General features: G+C 39.6%; 1 protein-coding gene across 1 annotated transcript in view; it reads right to left on the minus strand.

Moving 5' to 3' along the window:
• Positions 1–11,491, minus strand: part of Atp10d (ATPase phospholipid transporting 10D (putative)) — a 95,994-nt gene extending 84,503 nt beyond the window's left edge. Inside the window, 1 exon segment of the mRNA XM_051198055.1 lies at positions 11,377–11,491. The gene's annotated coding sequence lies outside the window, so the exon portion shown is untranslated.
• Positions 11,492–17,628: the final 6,137 nt, after the last annotated feature.

Consider the following 17,628-nt stretch of genomic DNA (forward strand, 5'->3'; position numbering starts at 1 on the left):
GCTAGAGTCATAAGAATTTGCATTAAGAACCACAGCATGTAATTGTGAGGTAGACGTTAATCATGTAATTCGACAGGAGGGCATAGCAAAGGAAATAAAACAAGTAGAACCAAGTTTTAAAATAGCTGGAGTATTTAAACCTCATTGTTCTAGAGCTCTCAGGGAGGAGACTCTGCTAAGCAGCCTATATTTTCAGACAACTTAAGACATCACAGAAAGTAAAAATTAATTCCATCCGGGATGGAAATCATCTGGCAACACATACACCATGTTCCTACACTTCACGAGGCACTCGGTACATTTTTTTCTCTGGGAGTTCAGCACTAGAGCTCTGGGAGCTGAGGTACTGGCGGTGCCTTCAGAGCTGAGTCTGTGCCTTCTCGTTTTCCCCACCTCAATGAAGGTGCACACATGGTTTTCTTGGCTTCCCCATCCCACCCTCACCAAAGAGCTGCTGTTATAAAAAGGAACTCTTTTAACTCCAAAGCAGGTTAATAAATGCAAGTAAATCATGATGGTTTCAAGACGTGCAAGACCAAAACAGCAAAGATGATGAAAGATCCACATAGTGTGGACCTTCACACTTCCACACAGGGAAGGCGACACCCCAAATCACTCACAAGATGCGGTCTCGATGCATATAGCAGGAGGAATTTTTATTCCAAGTGCACTGGGGTCCTGTTCAACCTCCCTGGAAGCCTATCCATAAACATCTACACAGACAGCAGGTATGCTTTTGTGACTGCACATGTGCATGGGGCTATTTATAAACAAAGGTGGCTGCTTACTTCAGCAGAAAAAGAAGTCAAAAACAAAGGAAAAACTCTAAGCTTGCTGGAAGCCTTACATTTGCCAAAAAAGACTGGCCATTATACATTGCCTTGGACTTCACAGAGGTAAAGCCAACCAAGTATGGTAACAAGTACTTACTAATTCTTATAGACATTTTTTCAGGATGGGTAGAGGCTTATCCCACCAAGAAGGAAACCTCAACCGTGGTGGCTAAGGAAATAGATTTTCCAAAGATTTGGAATACCTAAGGTAATGGATCAGACAATGGTCCAGCTTTTGTTGCCCAGGTAAGTCAGGAACTGGCCAAGATGTTGGGGGTTGATTAGAAATTACATTGTGCATACAGACCCCAAAGCTCAGGGCAGCTAAAAAGAATAAATAGAACCATTAAAGGGACCCTCACTAAATTGACTACACAGACTGGCATTAATGACTGGATAGCTCTCCTACCCTTTGTGTTTTTCAGGGTTAGAAACACTTCCTGGACCATTTGGGCTGTTCCCCTATGAATTGCTCTGGGGGGGCAGGGGGCTCCTCCACTGATGAAAATTGCTTTTGTACATAGTGCTGATGCATTGTTCTCCCAGCCTTTGTTTGCTAGACTCAAGGCGCTCGAGTGGGTGAGACAGCGAGTGTGGAAGCAGCTCCAGGAGGTCTACTCGGGAGGAGACTTGCAAGTCCCACATCACTTCCAAGTGGGGGACTTGGTCTACATTAGATGTCACTGCACAGGAAACCTTGAGACTGGGTGGAAAGGCCCCCTTTGCGGCCGATCCAGCATATGTCCTCCTCTTCCCCTGGACCCACCCCCATGCCACTCAAGGTTATAAGACCCAGGGACAGCCTCTTACAACTGCTCCAGCAGTCATTTGTATTCCTCTATTGTTGCTTACTGTTTAAAAAAGTGTTGCTTTTGTTAAAAAAATGAGTAAAAGTGATCCAGATTATGGTACTTAGACAACAGTACAGGAGCCTCCTGAGCCAAGAGGAGGCTGCCTCTTAATTTCCTTAGTTCTAAGATGACAGCTATTGACAAAAGAAGTGGGGAATGAAAGGATGGAAAAATACAGCCTAACTCTCCACTGACCCCAGGAAGCTGAAAGTTTAGAAATACTATCTAAAAAGCCCTAAAAACCTCAAATTTCAGACCCTGTCCTCTGCCAGTAAATAGGCAAGGTCACACTCCTTGCTGTTTACACAGACAGGCCCTTGAGTACATAATCCTGGCCTAGTAAGATAACAGAAAAAGAGCTAACTAACCACTTATCTGACTTTGTAAACTGTTTGTGAACCCTCCCTCCCCTGTCCAGTGACCTATGTGTGGGCTTTGTTGTAAACCCTATAAAAACTGTCTCAATTCTGCCCTCAAGGTCCTCAGTCCCATGACTGTGGACCCGAGTGCACTTAAAATAAAAATTCCTCATGCTATTTGCATCGAGACCGCTTCTCGTGAGTGATTTGGGGTGTCGCCTGCCTTTCCTGTGTGGGAGTGTGAAGGTCCACGCTCTGTGGGTCTTTCAATGAAACAAGACTGACTTAATAAAATCACTGCCTGCTGTTCAGATACCTCTTGTCCTTCTGGCCATTTAGTAAACAGGCACTGAAAAACTCACACAGGGCGGCCAGGTCCTGTTCCAGGCACTGTAGTCAATGTCCTGCACCAACTCCTTGACTCTTGGCTTACAGGAGTTACACAGTCTAAAACAGAGACCAGCCATGAACCCCATGAGATTCCCTCATTAACCAAAACCTCAGAGAGTAGCTGCCATGAGACAAACAGTGGCCAGGCAGGTTTCAGAGTAGAACAGAACATTAAAATACCAAGCATAAATAAGCAAGTTCCGAAAGGAAGTAAGCACACAGAAGTATTTGCTTTGAAAACTAGAACTGAAGGGTCTTGTTAAACTGACAGAATGCAAGTCTCTTGCTGGGCTTTCTTTCCTCATGCACACTAAAGGACGGCAAACTCCTGTTTTATGTGGTGTGTGTACGTGTTTGTAAATATGAGCTAACATTGCCAACACTGTTTGTTTAATATCAACATCCCTATACAGCCATCTCATTCATTGTTCTAACAGTAACCAAACAATGCTTGCACAGAGCAGGTACCCAAGGACTATTTTTTTAATTTAATTTTATTTTCCTTTTGTTTTTTTTCAAGACAGGGTGTAGCTTTGAAGCCTTTCCTGGAACTCACTCTGTAAGGCTGGCCTTGAACTCATAGAGATCTGCCTGCTTCTGCCTCCTGAGTACTGGAATTAAAGGCGAGCACCATCACTGCCTGGCTTCAAGGACTATTTTTAAATACATTAATTACTGTCTACCAGGTCTTAGGGGTTATACTATGCATCTTAGCAATAATTATCTTCAAACAAAACAAACTTTAAGAGAATGAAGGCTAATCAATTATGACCAGTATTTAATAAACGAGCCAGAGATCTGTTTCATCAATTTCATCTTTATCCTTAAAATGGCTTAAAGCCATCTCGCCTTTGCCAGAGTAGGCAGTTCTGTTCAGCTTTAGACTACTGATTATGTAAATGAGGGTAGATTGGCAATCTCTGGAGACACTTTTTGTTATGGATGCCACAGGCAAGGGAGGCTGTCAAATATCCTACAGTACACAAAATGGTCCCTCATGAGACCCCAAATCAAGAATGAAGCTGAGAAACCCAAGAACAATGCAAGCCATCCTCTTGTTTAACAGAAGGATAAGTGACAGGATGGAAAAAATGGATTTTTTTTATCCCTTACAACTAATTAATAGTTCAAATTCAGACTCTATCAGCCCCAGCAGGATTTCTTAAAACCCTCAGTTTCTCCATAAAAGAAAATGGCAATAACAATACCTACCCTGTAGGTTTATTATTAGGAGTTCATAAGAATGCAAGCTATCATGAATATGAAAGATCAATAAATGGTTATACTATAACAGGAGTGTTTGTTAATTGTTAAAGATTGATGTGTTTGCTATTCAGGAAAAGTATTTTAAAGACCATAAGGCTTAGGGCTGGAGAGATAGCTCAGTGGTTAAGAACACTTACTGCTCTTCTAGAGAACCTGGGTTTGATTTCCAGGGTTATCATCCTCACCAGGCATTCAACACCCCGTAACTCCAGTTAGAGGGATCTAACACCCTCTTTTATTTTCTGCAGGAGCCTGCATACACATGATACACACACACACACACACACACACACACACACACACATACGTACACATAAAAGTAAATAAGTTTGTCAAGATGATAAGGCTTGGAAACTTGAAAATTCAACACTTAAAGTTGAAAATAATTTTAAATATCCAATAAAATATTTCATTTTAAAGTGGAGAAAAATGAGGTTCAGAGAGACTGACTTTACCTAACATCACAAAGCTTGTTACACCTCAGCTACCACATATCTAAGTGAACTTTTATTATTCCTAGCTATGCCTTTATGAGTAATGCCATCAATTACTTAAGTCAAGTTATATAAGAGATTTACTATGATGGCTAAAATTCTGTATGAAAATGGCACTACAAAATAAGCTTTATTTAGACACGAATTCATTTAAAGTTGGAGCTCATTTTTTCACCTCATTGTCTGAATACCATTCTAAAATAATCTATTATCATCACATTAATCTGCTGTACAACCCACCTCTTATAAAAGTATGTATCATCAATTATTCATTGATGATTTAAATATTTACATGAGGAATATATTTTGGAAAAGAACCTGAAAAAACACACAAGAGTTGATATACTGTATCAAATTTATAATAAAATATTTTGAAAATGTTAATAATGGTTAACTTTGAGGTATTATAATAGAGTTTGATTTTCAAGTGTCTTTCTTATGATGACCTCCATTTTTACCATGTTTATTCCAGAATTATGAAATAGACCTTCATGTTTATCTTTAAAGACTAACATTAGCTCTAATCCTAAGTAGTTACTTCTTGTAATTTTGAAACCTACTTATGATGGAGTACTGCATAACCAGGAGTTAATAAAAATGCTTCTACATTTAAACTATTGGGAGTGTATTGGGGGGGGGTGAGTGGGTAGATATAATACTTTAAGTTTTGAGGTTTGGGGAGGTATTTTTGTTGTTGTTGTTTTGTTTTGTTTTCTGGTTTTTTAAAGCAGGATTTCACTGTGTAGCCCTGAATATCCTGGTACTCACTCTGTAGACCAGACTGGCCTTGAATTTAGAGATCCACCTGCCTCTGCCTCACAAATTCTGGGATTAAAGGTGTGTTTTTGTCATCTTTTCCTTTTTAAGAAAAAAATCTCATAAACAGCATAAAAGGACACTGCCTCGGTAGTAAAAGGTAACATTTATACTCAGGTCTCCAACTAGTTTGTCTACATCAACGCCCAGCATTATACCGACTTCACATGGAAGAAGCTTATATGATAAATCCTACTTGATAGGATAGGAACTCCTATTATCAAGCACAATGACATGTAGTTTTCTTCTTTTTGTAATGGGAATCTTCAGTCAGAAAGTAAATGGCATAAAACTAGTCAACACGATCATTAAGAATGAGACACTGCACGCTGATTGCTTTATAAATTTGGGGGTATTAAATTAGTAGTGTTTTCACTCAGCTCAGTGGAAACACGAAGGTATTAGTACTGCAACCTTTGAGGCTTGGCACCTTGGTCTGTCTAGGGGCAGTGAGAGAATGAAGAAAGGATAGATAAGCACACAGAAAGCTGGGATCAAGTGACCATGCGTATTCTGATGGTGTGGCACCAACTACACTGTCACCTGAATCCTGAACCTGTTTTTTATATACAGCCCAGTGGGAAGAGTTAGCTAGACTCCATAGAATGTCTCTGTAAGCTAGCAGTCTCAGGCTGTAAAGATCTGGAAGGAGGAAGATGCAGTTGATAGTTTTTGCACACACTGAGTTCATAAACACTCATCATACTCACACACACACTGTCAACATTCACACTCAGACCAGAGGAAGGCTTTGCCAATTCCGAGACTGCCAGGCCTGCCTGGGAAAGCCCAGCCATTATACTAGACTGTCACCTGAGGATCTTCACTAAGCACTTCCTTTGATTTATCCCAAAACACACTGTCAGGATGTGCCCTACTAAATACTGGCTCAGTCTTTTTCCTTGCCAGATACAAGCTATCCTGTTTCCAACTCAGGAGGTCTGCAGTAGGGACTAAGAAATTGCACATTTCTAAGAAGCTCAACTGATACCAATGCCCTAGGTCTAGGGACTACGCTGAAAACTATAACCTAGCAATTCAAGTCTACTGTGCAAAGTCTTATTTATAACATGTCTTCCTCACAGAGGATTGTCCAATGTTGTTTTTAATGCAGCTAAGCATTTTCATTCCTGTGCATATTATTCTTAAAATAACAAGTCAAATTATTCTCCCTATATGCCAGAAATATCGATTATTTTTATATGAGTAAACATAACAATATTTATAACAAAGGAAAATAATTTGAGGAACGATGAAAGAAAAACATAGTAAACAAGGAGAACGAATTATTTGCGAAGCTACAATGCAAATTATTAAGCCTCTAAAAAATTATATACACTTGAAAAATTACATGTCATAACAACATGACACCAAACATTTTCTAAAAGTCAGATTATTACCTTTATCTGTTTATATATATAAATATACACAATATATAATTATGATATATTGTACATTGTAACATATATTACATATTAATTAAATGAACACATTAAGACTAAAATTTAAACCATACCCCTTAAGGGGAATGGCATTTCTGGACATGTAATGAAAAAGACAGGTATTTCTTCACTTATATTTTGGCTGAACCATAGCTAACACATTTCAGTACAGTGGATGAAAACCCTAATTCCTAATTCCTAATGATTTGGTTATAGCTGACTTTAAGTCTGCTATAAATATTACATGAATAAACATTTTTTCTCAATGACTAAAATTGATTTTAATACATGACAATGATGCTAAAGACTGGATTGTATATGCCAATTATTTAAGCTGTCTCAACACACATATTCCAGTTGTCTCTGAGGCCTGTAAGCTAAGCATGACTAGGGTGGCACGTAATACTAATAACAGACAGATCTAGTTTTAAATAGTATGAAACAGAAGTCAGCAAGCTCTGGAGCTTGAGCCTAAGTCACAGTGGCAGGCTACATGTACCAAGAAGTTCAGAATCGTTGGTAAATATGGAACCTGCTGCAGTGCTTCCTGCAAAAATATGATGAAAATTGAAACCACACAGCAGGTCAAGAATAGCTACTTCTACTATCATGAAGCCAATATAAAGAGATGAGCCACAGGTATCTGACACTGCTTCCTACATGAAAGTGATGGGTGGTAGGCATGAATTTACCATACATCCTCTACTTTCAGAGTCAAGTGTGCCACCAGAAAACTGATAAATGCATCAATTTATTACCACCAACAAAAAGGAAGTAAACAAGAACAATAAATTGGATGGCATAGAGCTAGAAGTATCAAAATCCCTCTTTGGTGATTCAACAAAGTCATGTTTCTAGCTGTGATTTATTATACTCTCCTCCCCTTTTATTGCATGTGCTATGTATGTCTAGTATTTATTTCAGAATCTGAACGCTTCTGTTGTCCTAATCCCAAAATACTAGAGATGCTATAATATTAAGAACTGATGTGCATTTTTTTTTTTAGAGCTTATTCTAAAGTGAGACTGAAAAAGAAAGGTTGCATTGGGTATCTAAAAATGCTAAAAAAAGAAAAGGTCAGTCATCTTCATAGAATTATAAAATGGAGTCCTGAGAGTCAACACATCGACCGTGAATCAATACTGATATTGTAATCAGCCATGTTTAAATAGCATCAAACACATCTGGAAGAAAGAGCACAAGCTCTGCCCACACTTTCAGACTGGCCACTTACTACAAGCAAGTGACTAGTTGTTTTCCAAGACTAGTGAATAAAATCTCTATCTCCAATGTTTTCTAATGATGAGTTAATAGCCCACTGTCATTAATTCATTCGTCAAAGTGATTTTTCTCTATGCTCCCGTTATAAGCCAGAAACCAACCAGGCCACAAAACAGATGAACAAAAATCTCCCCTTACCTTCTCTGATCTATTTACTTGACCTTGTCCTAGGTGAATTGGTGATGAATTAAAAAAAAAAAAAATCTTAATGTGATTTAAAAAAAAATAGCCAATTCAATGTTTAAAGATTAAATAAAATCACACAGTGTGTGAATTTAGGGAAACAAAAAGTTACATGAAAAAAAAATCACCATATGTGGTCTAAGGATGGAAAGGGAGACTTCCCAGAAAAGTGCATTTTAAGGGAATTTTGAGTGACTCTTAGACTCCTGATAGGAGGGAGATCTAGACTTTGAAAAGCAATGCTATAAGGGAGGGAGTTGGAAAGGTGTGGTGACTCTGAGAAGTTCTGTACCGCTGGGGTCCCCAGCACATGTTAGGAAGTGATGGGCCATGAAAACGGTCATATACATGCAGACCAGAGTGAAGTTTTAAGTGTTGGGGTAAAGGACTTATGGTTAGTTTGGAAGAAATGGGAAACCATTTAAGATACTTAAGAAGAGCATGCTATGGTACAAAAATTTAGATTTTCTCACAAGAAATGAGAGAGAGAGACACTAGAAAGGGACAAAAGGAAGTGATTCTCCCAGGAAAATGGGGTAATGAGCCTCAGATTAGTTTTCCAATGATGACTGATGGAAGGGAACACTTCCCAAGGCATCTCTCAAGGCTCCTTTGTCATGAGAGCAGCACATGTGTCTGGCAAGAACAGTATCTCAACTCTATGAGCCATATCCCTGAGTGGCCCTAGGAGTTCTGCACTGTCTTCTTGCCTATCCTCTGCCTGTTACCATTACTCTATCCTTACAATGCCAACATCTCAGTCACACATCTCTATCCTCAGCTCATTCATATTGACCATGACCAAATGAAGCTGGTAAAACCACATGTGTCCAATGGGCATTAGGACTACCACACTCCCTCACAGCCTGGCTCAAAAGAAACAAACACATTTTTAGCTATCAGCAGCATGATCTCAGCCCTCCTAGCCTTTTGAACATAAGAAGTGAATCTCTGTGTTTTTCTTTAGACAAACTATCCCGTTTATACTAATTTGCTATAGCAACCTAAAAGACTATAGATTTATAGGGATAGATTTAAAACCCTATAAAAATGATCCTCAATGAAAAGTAGACAGAGGGCTAGAGAATTAGCTCAGTAGTTAAGAGTACCTGTTGCTCATGCAGAGGACCAGGGTTCAATCCCAGGGCCCCCATGGTGGCTCATAGCTATAACTCCAGTCCCAGGGGATATGAGGGCCTCTCTTGGTCTCAGACAAGCACATAGTGCACATACATACATGCAGGCAAAACACTCATTCACTTGAAATAATAAAATAAATAAATCTGAAGAAAGTAGACATAAAGAAAAAACAAAAATTGGAATGTTTGGGGATGTGTATAAACACCCCAATAATTTCAAAGAATTTCAGCAGAGTAATGATCCCGTGCTTTCACACAAACTGGGGAAAACAAGTCAAAACACATGGTGAGGATGTCCTTGACAGGAAAACAATGTAAACAATGGTTGCAAAATGGGTATCATATTTCTAGAATTAAAAGATATATATATATATATATATCATATTTCTAGAACTAAAAGATATATATATATAACCTAATTTATTGATAAGAAATAATCCAAATGTCAGTAGTTCTGTTTAGATAAGAGAGATTATAAGTGACAATGCCACAGATTTGATTTTGTGGCATTAATTTGTAGTTTCTAGATTAGTAAATATATCTTACTAGTCAGGAAAAACAGTCACTCTCTTAATAAAAAGTTTGTCTGAGAAGGTAGAACACATTCAGCTCTCTCTTACAGAGTTCCCACAATGCCCCTATTATGTACAGCACATGCTGTGTATCGTAGTTTCTGAGCTAGGTTGGATGCTCAATGTGTGGGGACCCAGGAAAGCTACTCTGGGATGTATCTATTAACCATGTGTAGTGATTGTGTGCAGCACATGGTTCCCAAGGCAGAAGACTGTCCTTGCTTAACCACTGATGACCTCATTGGTACATTTTCAGGGTCTCCCAATGATGTTGCTTGTGGTATTAAGAAATCGTGATGGGGGAGATATCCACCTTAATGAAACAGTAAGTCAAACATGAAATGAAGGTTTTAATATGTGAACACTGTTTTAAATTCTTTAAAACTCAATACTGTGTAATAGATGAGTCATCAATCCCATAATAAGTTATACTAAATCTTAAGCATTTCCCCTCCATCTACTGAAAATAAATAACAACCCATCAGTTATTTAGTCACTAAAGATGAGAAGCATTCAACTTTTGTTACAGGAAGGTCAACATTCCCCACATCCTGTTTCAGATTGCGGAACTTTCAATTTTCCCCCCCACACAACAGATGTTAGGTTAAATAAACTGATGGTTGATGAATTCTTCTCTTTTCTACATTAAACTCTTTCAACAGTTTGATCTCATTCTGATTCATACAAGCTAATGGAGAGAGGACTATACATCTGAATGAGAATAAAAATCTGCAAGAATCCCTTGTTATCTTTGGGGGTGGATTGCAGTTGGGGCATTTGCAGGACACTGAACTAACCATTATGCTACAAAGCTCATGTGCCTCATATTTGCTCTTAAGAAAGGAAGAGGGTTTGTTGTTGCTGCTACTGCTGTTTTCTTTGATGCATTTCTCACAAAAGCATGTCCTAACACTGTGTAAACATGGCCACACTAACACTGGCCAGAAGGAGCCCTTATCCTCTTTGGAGCATCTTTCAAGGTGGATTGGAATTACAGGCTTGCTCTGAGCCCATGGAATTGTCTTTTCCATTTGAATAGCTGCAATAGCTATCTTGAAACGAAGCCAGGAGGAATTTTAGTAGTCCTATCCTAAATACCCGAATGAGAGTACTTAGAATATATTCCTTCTACAGGCACACAGTCCCAAAACAGACTTCTCATTTCTCAGGTTGGAGGAATGCACTGACTCGCCCACATCTTTCCCTACTGATATGGTGAAAGAAAACAAGTTTTATAATGTCAGATGAAGGGTGCCCCCAAAGAACAACTAAGTTCTCCAAAGTTGGAGTATGCAGGAAAAAATGTGGACATCTTCATGTTTAGTTATTTTTACCATTCCGTTCAAAATTGTTTCACAAGTTCCAACACAAACACACAAATACCTTTTCCTCCCTAAGAGATCAACCCGCGGCTTACTCCCTGGGAGAAAGTACCAACATTTTCATTACCAGGGGGAGGGGAGCAGACAGTCCAAGCTGCTTTAAACTACGGATTCCGAAACGGAATGACAAACGTGTGCACGCCTGTGTAAAGGCGCAAGCGTGTGCACATCCCATCTTTTTACAAAGGGCCAGTTTTCAAAAAAGGTACTGTCCTATGGAAATCAAAAAAGTGAAACGGTGTGATCGCTTCTCCTTTTTCAAGTCCTCTCCCGAACCAGAAGTGGCAGAAAAGCTGTCGCTAGCTCGAAGCACTGTTGGACTGAGTGAGCAGAGGCCGGGCGGGGGCGGCTAGCTGCGTCTCTCTTACCTGTCCCTCCCTGGGCGCTCATCACAGCATAGTCACCCCGGGTTCCAAGGTGCCAGAAGAGAACAGAGCAGGGATCCAAAGGGCGGGACGAGTTATGCTTCCAAGCCAGACATTTGTCTTTGAGAAGCAGAACAAAACCGACTTCTCAGTTCCCCAGCTCCGCGTGCGGTGCGCGTCCGCCTGAGGCCGGCGGAGCAGGCGATTCTCCCTCCTCCAGGCCTCTCAGGCTCCCGGCCGGCAGAGCTTCCGTGGAACGCCAATCTCCCGCGGTCCCGCCCCCGTGACGTTAGGGGCGGGGCCTGGCAGCTGCGGAGCTCCTGGCTCCAGCGGTAGGACCCAGCAGAGGCCCCACCCTGCCCAGATGTCCCAGTGACCCAGGGCTTGTACATTCCCACTCTGACGGGCACCCTCACAGCAGTTTGCAGACCTTCCAGCGTGTTCTTACATTACTGTGATTTTGTTGAACAATGTTCTCATTTACTGAGGCTTGAAACACCTAGTGGTTATGTTTTGGAGGGCAAAGACAATAAAAATGTTATGTTAAAGTTGTGTGGCTAGCAATTATTTTATTTTTAAAAAAAAAGTTCTGATGTGTTTTCTTTCTCTTTAGACTCCCTTACTCAGAATAACGTGCTAGGGTCTGTTTGTTTTAAACTCATGCATTCTTTGTTTTCCTTCTCTTTCTTTCTTCTATGCTTTCCTTTCATTTCTTTGCTCCAAATTAAAAGAGAGAGAGAGAGAGAGAGAGAGAGAGAGAGAGAGAGAGAGAGAGAGAGAGAGAACCGACCTGTCTGGTCTTCAAAACGCTTGCCCAACTGCTTCAAGAAGGCAAAGGGGTGCACCTACCATGCTCCAGGGCAGGCCCCACTCCAAGAATACTAAGAAGGCGCAAACTGGCCTGGATTCGAAAAGTGGGTCTAATAGGAGGTGAGAGTGAGAGTGAAAAGTGTGTGTTTGGGAGGAGTAGGGGAAGGGAGGGGAGTAAAGTCAAAATATAATACATGATATTCTCAAAGAATTAATTCAAAAATTATTTAAGAATAAAAAAGATGAAAGGTCGTTTAAAGAACCAGAACATTCAAAACAACTCAAAAGAAAAACCAAAACTCAGCTTCAGGTTACTCCACTGAAACAATCTATGAAGCCCATAAGAACGCCTCAGCTCTGCTGTTCACCATGTGTCTGGCTCGCGTCTCTCAAATGCTACTCAAATGCGCATCGAGAGAGAGAAGTCATTGATCATGCTAGTGCCTCTCAGTCATGTCACCCGAACAAAGCCATCCCAAACCAAGAGATGCCAAACGAGTTTTTGCACCCTCCCTGGAGGTGCTGAGCAGAGGTCTGGGTGTGGCTTCCTGTAGAGCCTCCTTCTGCAGGCAAGGACAAATCTCCAGGGTTAGTCAACTCCTGGCCTCTGAAAACTCCTGGCCCCACTAAGACTTTTGCAGGTATATCACTATTTCTGACAGGATGGCTGAATAGCTTTGTCATAGTCACTGTTTGTTTTGTTTAAATTCCAGTTAGTTGTCTGCTTCGCCTCCGTGCCCTTTCTGCCTCTGGCAGGGATATACCAAAGAGGCCTTTTTTGGGGAAGGTGCATACCAGGACAGCTCAGGCATACTGTGGGCATTTGCAGCCTGTTGGGAATGAGTAAGTGTGTGGTTCTAACTAGCTACACTCCAGACTAGATGAGTGTAGGACAGCCAACTGAACTAGAATCCCTGGGGGTGGGGCTTTTGCAGCTCTTGGAGTCCAACTTTTGTCAGAGCCCTCCCAGCATTGTATTCACCTAAAAGACTGAGAATCACCCCTACGATTCGAACTAATGTCTAGAGGAAAATCCACATTACATTGGTAAGTTCAAAGGTAATGTTGCTCAGTAATGGGAAGCTGTACTATAACTTAGCCTTATACATTCTTTGTATGTCTGCACATTTCCATGTTAAGTATGGGAACTATACTGCAAAACCCGCTTCAGAACTGCTCACTTGGAGAAAGAGAGGAGGAGTGGCGTGAGATCACTGACTTCATTTGTGTCTGTATCACGTGACCAAACCAAAGGAATTGGTTTCGCCTGAGGTTTAAATATGTATTTCCAAAAATAATAAAATTAATACCTATAGATAAAGGCTGTTGTAAATGGCCACTATTAGTGTGGATTTTCAATTGTTTGATAGGTTGCATTGTGTTTCATGACTTGGATTGGATTTGATTAAGGGTTTGATTGCTATTATTATTTCTTAAATGCTTTTCTGAACACTTGTTATTATTCTTAAATGCTTTTCTGAACACTTGTATCTTTTTGCCTGATGATTTCAATTTTTTGTTTGTTTTTTTTTTGTTTGTTTGTTTGTTTTTCGAGACAGGGTTTCCCTGTATTGTTTTGGAGCCTGTCCACCACCAGGCTGGCCTCAAACTCACAGAGATCTGCCTGCCTCTGCCTCTGAGTGCTGGGACTAAAGGTGTGTGCCACCAACACCCAGGTGATTTCAGTTTAAAAAATTTGTAAGATTCTTATTAACTATTTCAATGAATTTATTACTGAAATGATGTCTACTTTCTTATGGTTTCAATAACATATTTTAGTTTTAGTGTGCTTCTCATGAAGACTTGAAAGACTAGTGTTCACAGTAGATAACACAGATGAAAGAATATTCTGTCCTTCCCTAGTGGGAAATTATTGAAACTCTCAAGACTCATAGCTTGATAATAAATTGCTGATGAAAAATGCATGGCATAAGAGTTTGTTACTTACATCTGACTTGAATCTAAATCTTCATTATGAAAACCCTTCACTACAAGAGCCCTAAGCGCATCAGTAAACGGATCCAGTGTTTCACGATTTTACGAAGTCAGGTAGCCAAAGTGCTTACCCCTAAGTCAAGTCATGACAGCTGCTTTAAAATGACAGCTATCAATTCACTGGTGTTATTTTCTCACATTTCCCTGGATAAGCTAAAGAATTATTATAGCATGGGTAGACTAAGAATCATCAGGAAACATTCTTTTATAAAACTATAAACATGTTTCTTCTCATGTTTAATGAGATACTTCTTTTGTGTGAAAACGAAGTAGGCTTCCCCCCCCATAACTTTAAGATAAACATGTTTTTATTTCTTCAAAGTATTTTACACAGACTAAAGTAGCAGAAGGAAGGGCTGATTTTCCATATTCATGATGAGGTACTTCTTTTTCTCTGTGCTTGTCAAGAGGGCATGACTCATGCACAGATTAGAACAATTCCCAATTCCAGGTCTACATAACTTTCAGAAGTGAGGGAGGACAGGCTCTGATTTTAATAAGCCATATATAAGGCATATTTATTAAATACATCATGCTATATTTCCTAATTATATTTAATAAGCCATCGCAGGATTTTTCCTTCTTCATCCTTCACCTTTGCTCATGAACTGCTGTCTTGTGTTTCCAGAAGTCTGTCACTCACTTAATACTCATTGCAGTCCTGTGAAGTCATTTTTCACTCAGAGATGAGTGATCGGAGGCAGGAGCGGCAGGCAAGTGTCCAACACAGTAAGCAGAAGCCATAGAATCAGGCCTTTCTCTCTCACATTTTCAGCCCACATATGTAGAACTCTCAGACCTGATGGGAATCATTTTGATAGTCCAGCAGAGCATCATCTGTGCAGAACCCAAAGATAGAGAATGTTGACTTTCATGACTGTGGTGCCATTAAAAATATTTTAAAATAGTACTTCACCCCAGTCAAAATTGCTATCATCTAAAAAGCTGAACGGGTGGGGGGCAGGGCACTGGAGAGACTCAATGAAAACTGCACGTGTGTGTGTGTGTGTGTGTGTGTGTGTGTGTGTGTATGTTTGTGTGTGTGTAAAGTACTCAGCTCTGAAGAAAAAGTGAAATAACAAAATTTTCTGGAAAATGTATGGATTTATAATTATAATATTATGCAAAACTACATAAGAAAAAATGCATGCTCTTGCTCATATGTTATATCTCGCCAAAATATATGCATACATGTATGCAAATATACATGTAGACATAGTATAACATGTAGAAAAAATAGCAAGACAAGACAGGATAAATATTAGGGGATGAAGAGGAGTAAATGAAGGTAATAACAATAAGTTATAAGAGAGGATATAAAGGTAATTGTAGTTCTGTCATGAAATTTTCACTTTTTATGGTGGATAAGTGCATAAAAGTATATTTGAGAGTTAAAGTGTAAAATTCAATGTGAATATACACAGCTTTCATTCTGTACCAGTATAGAAGTTCATTAAGCAGTATACTTTGGGTCTGGTTAAGTTTGGTGTGTGATTTTGTCTCACATGCAACATCTGAATAATAAAATTTAATAATTAAAAATAAAGCTTCAAAACAGACAGAATTATCCACAAACTTTAACTTTATGTGTTTATTGGTCATGACTACTCCACCAAGACTCACAATTTGCCAATCACTTTTCAATTTCCTTTTACCTTAGGTTGTTTTAAATTCTTTTGCTACCCACAAGGAAGGAACAGATTTGACTTCATGCTGCCTCACCTTCTCCATTACTCTTTATTTCTGGATAAAATCTAGTGCCATAACACTGACTCTGTGGGTGTCAGGCAGCTGGTTCTTTCTGGGTATCAATAACAGATTAAAGAACCAACAGATGTTTCAACTCCAGAGTTCCAGATAAGCCAATCAACTCCTATACAATCTTACACAATCTCTTATGAGATCAAGAAGCACACTCTCAGCAGGACTAGAGTAGAATCCCTTATATGGAACATGATCCTTTAGACTTGGGGGAAAAATAATTAATCACTCTCTTTCACAAAGATGCTTTGGTGAGAGCAGGTTCAGCTAAGATCAAAAGACACACATGACTCTATATTGTGTGCATTCTCCACTGACCAGAGAGTCAGGATTTGGGAGACTTTAGAAAGATGAAGACAAATGAAACAGTTCTACCTGGAGAGCAAATGGGATTCAGCCTCCATGAAATGACACAAGGCTTTGGGTCAGAGATGGCATAAGACTATCTTGGATAGACATGGCTGAGTGGTGTGCAAAAAAGTAATGTCCAATGAACACATCAAAGCTGATTCCTTTTATGTAGTATATGTTTTATACAAAACTGAGTTCCTTGCCAACATGCCAGAGGCATATATATGCAAGACAGCAATTTGTCAGCTTCCAGGCTAGTTACATGGAACCTGGGGTACTTGGAGTATATCATGGAAAATCACCCTTTGGTGTTAATGAAGGAGAGTCTGGGTCCCATGTTCTCAAATGCCTCAGCAGGTATCAGCCTTAGGGAATATTGGGTAGGACTGGGAGAAGAGACCTGGTCCCAAATCTCAATTTTCATATATTGGGGATATCTAGCTTTACTTATAGCAGATGTGGGTCGTGGAGGCCCATAGAACTAATTCCGCTCCAGCTTCACATAAGGTCAGAGAGTTTGGGCCTCTTACTTTATCTTCAAGGTCAAATTGAACAGGATGTTTGGCTTCAGGTGTAATTACTGAATGTTGTGCCTGGATGTTTTGTTTTTTAATACCTATTAGCAGGATGTTTGGCTTTGGGCATAGCTATTAGTTGTTTTGAATATTAAGGAAGTAATTACTGTTGCTTGTTCTTTATATCATGATAACAAAGTCTTTTGCCCTCTACTCTATCTTGGGGTATAAAAGGGCTATGAAAAATAAACTTGGAATCAATTTAGTATTCAGTGGGATGCCCTCCCTACTCTGTCTTAGGCTCTTATCTATTTCTTTCCTCAATTCACACTCATGGCAATCACTGACTGGGCAAGTCAAGTGGACTAAGACAGTGGGTTTTCAAAGAAATCTTAGCCAACTGTGGGGAATTCTGTTTAGCATACAGATACTGCAGATTAAAATTTTGCAAGAAACATTGAATTGGATTAGAAATCCATTCACTGTTGTAGAATATTATTTTAAACGTGTAACATTTTTTAATGCTGTGTAACATTTTTAATGATGCAAGGATGTATTGTACTTTTCTATGTTACATTTGTCTAATTCTGTAAAGCTGTGTTATTTTGCCTGTCTGAAAAATCTGATTTGTCTAATAGCTGAACAGCCAATAGTGAGGCAGGAGAAAGGATAGGCAGGGCTGGCAGGCAGAGAAAATAAACAGAAGGAGAAATCTAGGAGGAGAAGATAGGGGAACAAAAAAAGAGAAGTAGAGGTGGACATCAGGGGCCAGCCACTCAGCTACACAACAAGCTACAGAGAAAGAAGTAAAGAAATGTATATA

The sequence above is a fragment of the Phodopus roborovskii genome, unplaced genomic scaffold (assembly GCF_943737965.1).
Source record: "Phodopus roborovskii unplaced genomic scaffold, PHOROB, whole genome shotgun sequence".
In the NCBI taxonomy this organism is placed as follows: Eukaryota; Metazoa; Chordata; class Mammalia; order Rodentia; family Cricetidae; genus Phodopus; species Phodopus roborovskii.